Source organism: Podarcis cretensis, assembly GCF_951804945.1.
Source record: "Podarcis cretensis genome assembly, chromosome: 11".
In the NCBI taxonomy this organism is placed as follows: Eukaryota; Metazoa; Chordata; class Lepidosauria; order Squamata; family Lacertidae; genus Podarcis; species Podarcis cretensis.
The window spans coordinates 4,418,301-4,431,099 of record NC_137180.1 but is presented as its reverse complement, the minus strand read 5'-3'; the positions used below and the strand labels follow the sequence as shown (position 1 = coordinate 4,431,099).

Below are 12,799 nucleotides of genomic sequence, written 5' to 3'. Positions count from 1 at the left end.
GACTGGAAGGGATCCAAATGGTCCACTTCTTCCAGGCGTGCCTGGAGTTGTTCAGAAACCACTTGCCCAATCACCTTGCCCAAGAATGGAAGATTTGAGACTGGGCAATATTGGCTGCATCTAAAGATCCTTTTTTAAGATGCGCTTTGATAACCGCCTCTTTTAGCAGGTCTGGGAAGGCTCCCTCACAGAGAGAAGCATTCACCACCCTGCGAAGCCCATCATCCAGACATTCCTGGCTAGCTTTTATAATCCAGGATGGGCAAGGATCAAGGAGATAGATGAAGGATCAAGGAGATAGATGGTTGGTTTCACTGGTCCAAGCAGCCTGTCCACATCCTCAGAGGTAACAGATTGGAACTGATCCCACACAACTTGACTAGATAGGACTCTAGCACTCTCCCACCCCGGCCCTGCTCCCACTGTAGAGTCTACCTCTTCCCTAATCTGAGCAACTTTATCTGCAAAAAAACTTTGCAAAATCATTGCAGGAGATAATGTGGCCCTTAATGGGCCCTGATGAAGCAGGTGGTTCTGCTAAATTACGAACCACCTGAAAAAGTCTCCTGCTGCTGTTTTCTGCAGATGCAATAGAGGTGGTGAAGAAAGTCTTCTTCGCCATTGCTACCGCCACTTGGTAGGCTCGACATTGAGCTCTAACCCGTGTCCGGTCAGCTTCAGAATGAGTTATCTGCCACTGGCATTCTAGCCGTCTCAGCAATTGTTTCATTGCACTCAGATCTGTGGAAAACCATGGGGCTGTTCAGGCTCCATGTAATCGGAGAGGGCGCTTCAGAGCCAAACAGTCAATAGCCCTGGTTAACTCCACATTCCAGCAGGCCACCAGGGAATCAGCTGAAAGAAGAGAAGAAGAAGAAGAAGAAGAAGAAGAAGAAGAAGAAGAGGAGGAGGAGGAGGAGTTTGGATTTGATATCCTGCTTTATCACTACCCGAAGGAGTCTCAAAGCGGCTAACATTCTCCTTTCCCTTCCTCCCCCACAACAAACACTGTGAGGTGAGTGGGCTGAGAGACTTCAGAGAAGTGTGACTAGCCCAAGGTCACCCAGCAACTGCATGTGGAGGAGCGGAGATGCAAACCCGGTTGCCCAGATTACGAGACTACTGCTCTTAACCACTACACCACAGTGGCTCTCAACCATCAACATGGGATAAAGCATCCCCTACCACTCTCTGGAAACCATTTGGATCCATTAAGTGGACCATTCGAATCAGTCCCACCTCCCTGCAGAGGGGAAGGGTCACGGTGTGGGAAAATGGTTGTTTGCACATAAGAGCATGGGCGAAAGTTTATTATTGCAAGGTGATTTCATAGTAAAAGGCATTGCTTGGAGCATGATAGGTCCACGTAGCATAGCCTGATCGACTACGTGGGCCTGGTGTGAGAGTATGGCATTGTCTTTATCTGCTAGCTGAGGCAAAGTTTCTCTCCTTGAATTTGTATCTTTTCTTCTGCACACAATAAAATGTTTGGCTGCAGCAGCTCCGGAGCAGCTAGATTTCTGCAACCCATCTTGGTGTGAGACTGATTATTTACGGATGGCGAGCAAGTTCTCGTCATCACGGAGAAGTCCAGTTGCACCAGGAAGTGATCTGATCATGGCACTTCTTTAGTTTCGCTTTTACTTAGTGTTAGATCACCAACATCCATAGAGATGAACACCAGGTCTAAGGCATGTCCGCGGCTATGAGTTGGGCCAGACTTATTCAGAGACAGCCCTATGGAGGCCCTGCTTTCCACGAAGTCCCAAGTGGCCCTTTGTAAGGTCGTGTCGGCATGGATGTTAAAATCCCCTAGGACAACCAAACTAGGTGTCTCCAGGAAAACATCCACCACGACCTGAAGCAGCTCGGGCAGGGAATCCTTGGTGCAGCGGAGAGCTCGGTACACCAAAAGGGTCTTCCCAATAGGACGCCTGGTGCAAACTAATGACTTCCTAAAAATCACTGCAACCCCCCCTCCCCGCCCACAGGCCTGAGTTGCTGTGCATAAGAGAAACCTGGTAGACAAGCAGTGGCGAGGACAGGCCCATCTGCTTCATCCAACCAAGTCTCTGTTACACATGCCAGGTCAAGTCCTCCATCCACAATCAAGTCATGGATGGCAGTGGTCTTATGAATCACTGACCTGGCATTGCACAGCAGCACCTTCAGGTCATGTGGATTATCCCTTGCTGATTCCAGTATAATAGCTGACATATCTAGATTTCCACATGAATTAGAGTGGATATCATTTCCCTCTTCTGTAGTACTGCTTACTTCCAGGTAATCACATACCCAGCAACATTTGTCCAATGAAAATAGGGACATCCTATGGAAAAGTGGGACATTCCAGGATCAAATCAGAGACCGGGACAGCATCTCTAAATCGGGGACGTCCCTGAAAAATAGGGACTCTTGGAGGGTCTGCTATACCTATTTATAGTTTTAAAATAATTCATGGTATCCTGCTCTGCAAAAATAATCTATGCTTTCTGTGTGCTATTTTTGTATTTGGTAAAAGGAAATGGAAATGGAAAATCTTTTAAGTATACAGGTCTAGTTTTCACTTTATGTAAGGAGACTCAACCCCACAGCTACATGGGCATGTGGGTAAGGCAAATTCAGCGCTTAGCTTAGTGCAGGGGCGAAAAAAAGGCTTTATTTCACCTGGGTCAATGACCCAGTTTGGCACCCCCCCACACACACATTTGTGTACACACAAACACAGGCTGGGAGCCTCAATGGTGCCCCTCTGGAGGCTTCACCTGGGGCAAAAAAAAGCCACCAGCTAGCCTCCCCAGTAGCCATGGCTCTGCTTAGTGAGTGTGTTAGTTTGACTATTGTTTGTTCTGCATGAAATGTACAAAGGGGAAAATGGCATGTTTTGCTTAAAATTAATTTCCTGTCTTTTTTAATGCTGCATTTGGGTTTGGCAGGGACGCGGGTGGCGCTGTGGGTAAATCCTCAGCGCCTAGGGCTTGCCGATCGCATGGTCGGCGGCAGTGGCGTAGCGTGGGGGGTGCAGGGGGGGCCGCTGCACCGGGCGCAACATCTGGGGGGGGGCGTGCTCGCACTCGCAGCTCTCTGCCCCTACCTGGCTCACTCACTCTCTCTCACTGCTGTGCGAATCCGATCCGAGCCGCCGGGTTGCCGCCCACTGTGGAGGGGGGGTGCCAGGCGTGCGGGTTAGGGGGCGCAAATTACTTGCCTTGTCCTGGGTGCTGACAACCCACGCTACGCCACTGGTCGGCGGTTCGAATCCCCGCGGCGGGGTGAGCTCCCGTCTGCGGTCCCAGCTCCTGCCCACCTAGCAGTTCGAAAGCACCTCTAAGTGCAAGTAGATAAATAGGTACCGCTTTATAGCGGGAAGGTAAATGGCGTTTCCGTGTGCTGTGCTGGTGCTGGCTCGCCAGAGCAGCTTCATCACGCTGGCCACATGACCCGGAAGTGTCTCTGGACAGCGCTGGCCCCCGGCCTCTTGAGTGAGATGGGCGCACAACCCTAGAGTCGGACATGACTGGCCTTCGGGCAGGGGTACCTTTTGGGTTTGGCAGTGGAAAGATGATGATGATGATTCATTCATTTTACTCTCTTTCTATTAGGTTGTTAGTTCTGTAGGAAAGGCAAATGGAAGACAAAGGGCTGTATTGCTGCAGAGCTTATCACCCTATTTTTCAAATAAATGTACAGTACTAGGTAAAATACAGACACCATTCCAGAACATAACAGACAGAAGTATAATTATGTTTTACAAATTCTTTGGGAAAATTAAATTGAACAAATTATAGCAAAAATGAAGAAAATTGTTTATTGGTTGATTCAAATAGCACCATCTGGTGGACAAACAATTTCCTATTTTTCCTTGGACAGACCTTTTCCCAAATGTTTTTATTAATTAGAATGGATTACTTGTGTTAACCACAATTCTAAACTCCTTGTTCAGAGGCGTCCCCTCTCTAGGGCCTCCATGCTCTAGTGCTGTATTGATTCAATACTCGTATGTCACCCATTACTGAATGCACAAGTTAGAAGCTGATAATGCGAGCTATAATTTTATTGAAATTGACAGTTTTGCTTTCCCTAGCAATATAATTGTATCCTGGGTGTATACGTTGCTCTGTATATTCTCTTTCTTCTTTAAGTTGACCATGTTTAATGTCAGGTCTACTTTCTGGTAAATTAAGCTTCTTTTTCTTAAACAGATACCCAATTCAGAAGCTTTCTACTAAGCATTAAGCTTTAACCTTATGCTGAGTCCCACTGAACTCACTGGGATTAGTTCTGAGTAGACATATATAGCATGCCCTTTAATACCAAACTTACGATTGTCTTTTGCCTATCATATTGTAAGTTTAACTGATCCACCAAAAATGTGCTAGTGGTTTTTGCATACTTGGATATAGAGAAGTATATTAGTTTTCACATTAGAAGAAAAATAAATGTTTAGAATGCCCTGACAAGAACCTATGTTCAGTGATCAGTTTGGGGAAGTTTGTTTCTTAAATTAAGAATGCCCTAAGTACTTTTCAAAAGGTTCTTTAAAAAATGTATAAAACATGGAAAGAAAACATAGAAATAGTCTGGTAAGCGAGATGCTGAACTTTGGGAAGGAGGCAAGAGGGCTCTGACAGGGTCCTAGAATCCTCCCACCTCCCTTCTCAAAGCCTAGTTAGCACTTTCCCAGCTTGGGGGGAAATGTCCAGCTTCTTTGAAAAATTGGACTGTCTTGCTGTATCAGGCACCTATACTTTCTCAAAGGGTTCCAGTCTTCGATGAGAAAATGCTAATGACTCTTAAAGAGAGATGGAAGGATCTGCCAATTTTTGTTCTCTCAGTTTTTCATTTTTCCAATACAGTGGTACCTCGGTTTTCAAACGTCTCCGTTGATGGACGTTTCGGTTTTCAAACGTGGTAAACCCGGAAGTAACTGTTTCAGTTTTCGAACACTTTTCAGAAGTCAAACATGCCCCGCAGCTTCCGTATTGAGTTTTCCGTATTAGGTTTTTGGTTTCGGAACTTGAACAGTCTTCCAGAATGGATTACGTTCAAAAACCGAGGTACCAGTGTATTAAATTCTGTTCTCAACATTTTGTAGCAATTTGCTATAATTACTACTTTAAAAGCCTCCTGGAAATTCATCACCATTTTAGTGCAAATTTCTCCTAATAAACATATTTTTATATGCAGTTTTGACTAATGTACACATTCTTGCAAGCAATTTCTCAAATAAAATGCAAGTTTGTTATTTACACTAATATCTTCACTTTTATACCCATTTTCCCCAAATATATTCACCTGGAGCCTCCTTTAAACATTGTTGCCCACTGCTTAGCTTAGTGATAATATTATGCAATTACTGGGAGAGTTGCCTGTAGGCAACATGACTGATGGGAGCTATGCCATTTCTAAAAGCTTCGTGGGACTCATGGTTGCTGTTATTCCACTGGAAAACGAGTGATGGGCTGAACAATTATTCTTGGTATAACAGAGTATGGTCAATAGCATTGGCTGAAAATCCACCAAAATCCACAACAATTGCTCCCCCCCCCCACCTCCTTTCTCGATCTCTCACTCTTCACAGTCCTCAGAGGTTGATGCAAAGACTCAGGGGGTTGCAGTTGCCAAGGTTCCTGGATTTGCTAGCGGCTTTCCTGGGTTTGCTAGCAGCCGCCGAGACCATATAACACCAGTCTTGAAAGACCTACATTGGCTCCCAGTACGTTTCCGAGCACAATTCAAAGTGTTGGTGCTGACCTTTAAAGCCCTAAACGGCCTCAGTCCAGTATATCTGAAGGAGCGTCTCCTCCCCCATCGTTCTGCCCGGACGCTGAGGTCCAGCGCCGAGGGCCTTCTGGCGGTTCCCTCACTGCGAGAAGCCAAGTTACAGGGAACCAGGCAGAGGGCCTTCTCGGTAGTGGCACCCGCCCTGTGGAACACCCTCCCACCAGATGTCAAAGCGATAAACAACTACCTGACATTCAGAAGACATCTGAAGGCAGCCCTATTCAGGGAAGTTTTTAATATGTGACATTTTAGTGTATTTTTCATCTTTGTTGGAAGCCGCCCAGAGTGGCTGGGGAAACCCAGCCAGATGGGCGGGGTACAAATAATAAATTATTATTATTATTATTATTATTATTATTATTATTATTATTATTATTATTATTATTTCTTATTTTTGCACCATTCTGACACGTTTTCCACACTTTTCAGGCTTTTTTGCACCTTTTTGCAGTTTAAATCACCTTATTTAATTAAATAATTATTTAATTATTTCCTGGAACAGCCTGGAACTGGTGCAGCAAAAAAGAAGTACCGTAAAAACTGTTCTACCCTCCACCTTTGCCAGTGCAAATGACTGCAATTTGTTCCAATACTGAATTTTGTGACTTTACTCCATTCTGCTGTTCCCTGGCCAGGACTTAGAATTGCTATTATGTGGAACTTCGTACCAAATACTAAGTAAATCTGTGAGACATACTCCAAAGTAAAGGTGTTTTTAACTGAGGTACTGGTGTGTAGGGGGGAACTTTAAAAAAACAACAACACAAAAAACCCAGTTGCTGGCACTTACCAGTTTTCAGGTGATTTTTATGTTTTGCATTGTGGAATAATGGCTTAAAATCTGGATACTTCAAAATCACTTAATTTATCTCCCTTTCATGGTTACTATTTCATTGGTTCTTCATGCTGAAGTATGAAGGACTAGTCCTTCTGAAATACAGTCAAACCTTGGTTTTCGAATGTCTTGGCTGCCGAATGTTTCGGAAGCCGAACGCCGAAAACCTGGAAGTGAATGCTTCCATTTTCCAATGCGCCTCAGAGGTCAAACAGCTTCCGAGGCACATTTATCCATTTTTCCAATGCTAATCCACTATTTTACCTTTTGGGGCAGACAGCATATTTGAATTTTCTGTCCCCAGATGCCACAATGATTTCTACAGGCTCTTTTTCTAGGAGGGAAAAAGAGATGTCCATCTGCAGCAAAACTGAACTGTAACTATTCCTGCGACTGTAATTTGTTTTTAACTGTTTTAATACGATGTTTTGAATTGCTGTAACCCACCCTGAGGCATTATGGTGAAGGCAGGTAAAAATTTGAATTATTAATAACAGCAACAACTATAGCAATTCTTAAGGTGGCCATCCTCAAACAAAGGAATTTCAAAGCATGAAACTGCTGAATTACAATTAATCAGGAAATTCAATTCAATCACCAGTGACTTAAATCAAGATTTAATGAGACCACACATGTTAATTAGTTGACCCGATGCCACATATTTGTCTTTTCAATTGTAATGGTAACTCTTTGGCTTTTAAATAAGTATCACTATTTACTCTTTGCATTTTGTTTGATCTCATTCCTTTCCATTCCATTCTCTAACCATATGTGTGTGTATGCCTCCTAATTTATGATTACACCATGCATCTTCAGATATTGACTCTTGATTCATGTTTCCTTAAGACCACACTCTTCTTCATTCCACCTTCCATCCATGTGTGTGTATATGCCTCCCAATTTAGAATAACACTTCTGGCCCATGAAATATTATGTGATAAGAAATTGTTAGTCTTTAAGCTATCCCAGGATTCTTTGTTGTCTTTGGCTACTCCCTATGCTGAGGCCTCATTTGGGTAGTTTTGGGGTGCTCCATCATTACTGAGGGTTTTTTCTGCTTCTGCAAACCTTTAGGTTTCCCCAAACCTATTGATATCTCCCTCATTTGTGTAGATAGTGCCGTTTTGGCAACATAAAGAATGGTGCTTGAATAATTCATATTTACTTATAGTTAAAAAAAAAAAAGGCAAAGGACCCCTGGATGGTTAAGTCCAGTCAAAGGTGACTATGGGTTATGGTGCTCATCTTGCTTTCAGGCTGAGGGAGCCGGAGTTTGTCCACAGGCCAGCAGGACTAAACCGCTACTGGCGCAACAGGACACCATGACAGAAACCAGAGCGCTCAGAGATGCTGTTTACCTTCCAGCCACAGCGGTACCTATTTATCTACTTGCTCTGGCGTGCTTTCAAACTGCTAGGTTGGCAAGAGCTGGGGCAGAGCAACGGGAGCTCACATCGCCACGGGGATTTGAACTGCCAACCTTCTGATAGTACTGTTTGTGTGTAGACCAACCAGCCTTAAAATGTGATAATTCAGAGAGCACAAAGTGAAATACACACACATTGCTGTACCACTATGTATGAATACATCACTGAACTGGTGAATTGGTTATGGCAGAGCTTTCCAAACTGTGTGCCACGACACATTAGTGTGCCGGCTGCAGTGTGTAGGTGTGTCGCATGAACGCTCCTTGCACTCCTCCCAGGACTGGAAAGGGGTTATTTTAACTTCTGGTTTGCTAATCAAACTGAATTACTGTGTTGTGAGATGATGCATGTCTAAAAAGTATGTCACCAACATGAAAAGTTTGGAAAGCTCTGGGTTATGGTATTGAAATAACCATGAATATAATCAGCAAGTGAGAGATAATACTCCCGTAGACCATTGCATATTATCACACCAATTCTTGTGATCGCCATATTGCGAAAGGTGCCACTGTAATCATTGTAATTGCTGCAGTTTAAAAATCCTGTTAGTACGGCAGTATTAAAATTATTAAAATTATTTGACTTTTGTTAACTTGGTAGATGAAAATTTGGTGAAAGAAAATATCATTAAACTGAAGAATAGAATTATTCTACATGTGAACTGTCAGTAGGTTTTATTAATTTGTTACTGCAGTTATTTTTACTAAATTCTGAGCACTCTTTTCTACTTCCAGTGGCTTTTAAAAATACTTGCTCTTTTTAATATGGCCAGAAGATGGCAGTGGATGGTGTTGAGGAGTACAGTATTCTTTATTTTGAACCTCTTCCCATCAGAGCAAGCAATAAATAAACAAATAAACAAATAAATAAAATGCACTTGTTTTGACTATTGAGATCAACAACAAAAAATAACATTTGCACCAGTCATGCATACACAAGGAAATCTGTTTTAAAGATTTCTGAAAGTTGAAAGATAAAAAATGTCCATACATCTTGAGGCAGTGAGAAGAAGAGTTCCCAGTTTTTAATGGAAATAAATGAAATTTTGGGCAAAAAATAAATATATATCACAATTCTTTCTTGTCTACTTGAGCTTACTTTACAGCTGCAATTTTGCACTCGTCTACCTGGGAGTAAGCCTCTTTGAAATCAGTGGGAGACTGAAGCATAGAGTAGACATGGGTTGCGCTAAGGTTGCAATAATGTGCATTCTTAGTGTGCATACTTAGCAGGCATAATCCCAAAGCTAGTGCTATCAGTTACCTATCCTGTGACTGAACAGAATTGAGTTAATGGTGGTATCTGCCCCATTAATAGTTGTGTTGAAGAGGGAATTTCAGCAGGTGCAACTTGTCATACAGGGTGCATTAAAGGTGCAGGAGCTCTAATTTATTTTTCACCTGCTCATGCTAGGTAAGAGCGTTTTGTTATTAAGAGAATGAATTCAGCATTTTCAGGTTGCTTAACCCTTGGCTAAGGATTTGTTGCTACCATGGTTTAGTCTTAGAAAGCAACGTCTCTCAGAATGCACAGAGTTAAATCCCCTCAATAAGCAACAACAGCATGCCCAGTACCTTTAAGATTAGGAAGGTTAGCATGGATTTCAGACAGAGAGAGGGCTCAACCACCCTACATTTAGAAATTGTCTGCAGATTGATCGTACATTAGATCTAAATGAAATGAAGTGGTTCTAGTAATAAGGCAAAATAAGAACATGTAAGAATGGATTGATATTAGATGAAAATTTGAAGTTATAATATATGAGGATAAATAATTAAGGGTAAATTAAAAGGATATGAACTTGCTGAACCAATTTTTAAATGGAATACAAAAAAGGGAGGTGTGAGGAAGTCAGGAAAACAAGTTAATGAACGGTGAGAAATTAAAAAGAGGGATTCTTATTTATTTTTTTCTTTGTTTTGTGTTGGATATTGGTTTTTGTATTTTTCTTGTGTTTTTCTTTTTTTTCTTTTTTGTATTGTATTGTAACTTTCTGTTTCTTTTTTGTTAAAAAATCTTAATAAAATATTATTTTAAAAAATAGATCTAAGTTGATGAATTTCAGTGGGTCTGCTCTGAGTGTGACTTAGTGGGAAATCATAGACTCATAGAACTGTAGTGTTGGAAGGGACCCTGAGGCTCATCTAGTTCAACCCCCTACAATGCAGGAATATGCAGCTGTCCCTTATGGGGATTGAACCTGCAAACTTGGCATTATGAGCCCCACGCTCTAACCAGCTGAGCTATCCTGTCTGTTAACATAAGAGAAGCCCTGCTGGATCAGGCCCATCTGTCTAGTATAGAATCAGAGATTAATAGAGTTGGAAGGGACCCTGAGGGTCATCTAGTCCAACCCACTGCAGTACAGGAATCTCAGCTAAAGCATCCATGACAGATGGCCCTCCAACCACTACTTAAAAACCTCCAAGGAAGGAGAGTCCACCACCTCCCGAGGGAACCCGTTGTACTGCTGAATGGCTTTTCCTGTCAGAAAGTTTTCCCCAATGTTTAGTCAGAATCTCCTTTCTCGTAACCTAAAGCCATTTGTTTGAGTCCTACCTTCCAGAGCAGGAGCAAACAACCTCCCTCTTCCATGGGACAGCCCTTAAGATATTTGAAGATGGCTATCATATCTCCACCCAATCTCCTCTTTTCCAGGCTAAACATACCCAGCTCCTTCAAGCGTTCCTCATAAGGCTTGGTTTCCAGACCCTTGCTCATCTTGGTTGCCCTCCTCTGCACACCTTCCAGCTTGTCAATATCCTTCTTAAATTGTGGAACTAGACACAGTATTACAGGTGTGGTCTGACTATTACTTCCCTTAATCTGGACACTATACATCTGTTGATGCAGCTTAGAATAGTGTTAGCTTTTTTTGCAGCTGCATCACACTGTTAACTCAAGTTAAGCTTGTGGTCCACCAAGACCCCTAGATCCTTTTCACATGTACTGCTAGTAAGCCCCCATCCTATATTTGTGCATCTAGTTCTTCCTTCCCAAGCGCAGAACCTTACGTTTGTCCCTATTGAAATTCATTTTGTTAGATTGCACCCAATTCTCCAATCCGTTAAGGTCATTTTGAATTCTGATTCTGTCTTCTGCCGCATTAGCTACCCCTCACATGATGTTGAACAAAATGTGCCCAGGACAGAACCCTGCAGCACCCCACTTGTCATTTTCCCCCAGGATGATGAGGAACCATCAGTGAGTACTCTTTGGGTTCGGTCAGTCAACCAGTTACAAATCCACCTAACAGTTACCTCATTCAACCCACATTTTACCAGCTACCTCAAGAGAATATCATGGGATACTTTGTCAAAAGCCTTATTGAAATCAAGATACACTATGTCCACAACATTTCCCTGATCTACCAAGTTTGTAATTCCATAAAAAAAGAAATCAGATATCATCAACTGTAATTGCTTATTATAAGACAAATATTGTATGTAAATAAAAATGTCAAGTTACTATCATTTGTCTACTACCTTAAAAAAAATCAAAACTCAACAATAGTACAATACTTTTATTAGGACCAACTTAAATATCACAAGATATTTGAGTATTTGAATATCACAAGCTTTGAGTTCTCAAGAATTCACAATATGTAGACAAATTAATCAATAGATTATGGAGAATTTGGTGGGTGTGATGGAGAAACCCAGTCTGCAGATTGTAACTATCTTAGCTGCTGAAGTGAGCAGCTAAGGTGTTTGGCCCAGTCCTAAATATGTTTCCTCAAAGGTTAGTCATATTTATTTCAGTGGGGATGATTCACAATTTGTGTGCACAGGATCTTAATAAGATTCTCATAAACCCAGCACCAAAATATCTCAGTAGCTGGAAGTTTTGCTTGGATGAAAAATTAATTGATACCCTCCCTTTAATATTTCAAAATTAATCTGCTTGTGACACCTGTTGAAAGATTGAAATCCCTTGTAAGGCAGGAGTAGAAATAAAGAAAAACCTAGTGTTCCTTATGTCCACAAATCTGAAGGTGGTGAACTCCATAGTGTAAATACAACCCAAACTGGGTCAGATTTCCTAACGTGGAGGACAAGTTTTTTCTCATAACTTAAGGTTGCGATCCTATGCACATTGCACTGACAAAAAGGCCTAATGAACTCAGTGGTGTTTTCTGTTGAGTAGATAGGAATAGGATTGAACTGTAATAATTACCCAACTTCTTTGAATTGGTGTGCCTATAGTGGGTAGTGTCAATATCCAGACTGGTTGGGGCCAATCACACGGTACCATTTCCTCACACCAGGGGTGGAGCGGGGAGGGGGGTGGGCTGCCAGGGCAATTGCCCCGGACGCATTTTCCGGGAGGGGGCGCTGCTCAGCCCTGCTGAGATCCCAGCCTCACAAAGCAGCTCGGGGAGGGCGGCGTGAGCAGGACGCCCTTTGCCCTTCGAGCCCAGCCTCGCCCTCTTCTCACATTGCCCCCCCGGATCCGAATCTCGCCAAGCTGGCTCAGGGAGGGTGGCGGCATCACAAGTCCTTCTCACGCAGCCCCCCAGGCCACACTGCCAAATGGCACGGAGGGGGGCTGGGCTGGGTGGGCGCTGGGCTCCTTTTGCCCTCTGTGCCCCACGGCACGTTCTCCCTGGGCGCCGCTGGAGCCTGCTCCGCCGCTGCACAAAGCAACCCTCTTCACACACAGGTTGAGTTTCTTGCCGTGCTCCTAGAAAAGGGATAAATAAAATCATTGAAACACAATGATCTGGCAATACAAGGAAATTTCTGCATAATGA

The 12,799-nt window shown here is 42.9% G+C and overlaps 2 long non-coding RNA genes across 2 annotated transcripts; both read left to right on the top strand.

Annotated features, from left to right (window-relative positions):
* The first annotated feature begins 284 nt into the window (after positions 1 to 284).
* Positions 285 to 4,373, top strand: LOC307227104. Its single transcript, XR_013843813.1, has 2 exons — positions 285 to 346; positions 3,603 to 4,373. It is a non-coding gene; the product is annotated as an uncharacterized lncRNA (long non-coding RNA).
* A 1,877-nt stretch (positions 4,374 to 6,250) lies between these two features.
* On the top strand, positions 6,251 to 9,122 carry LOC307227100. Its single transcript, XR_013843809.1, has 2 exons — positions 6,251 to 7,498; positions 7,876 to 9,122. It is a non-coding gene; the product is annotated as an uncharacterized lncRNA (long non-coding RNA).
* Positions 9,123 to 12,799: the final 3,677 nt, after the last annotated feature.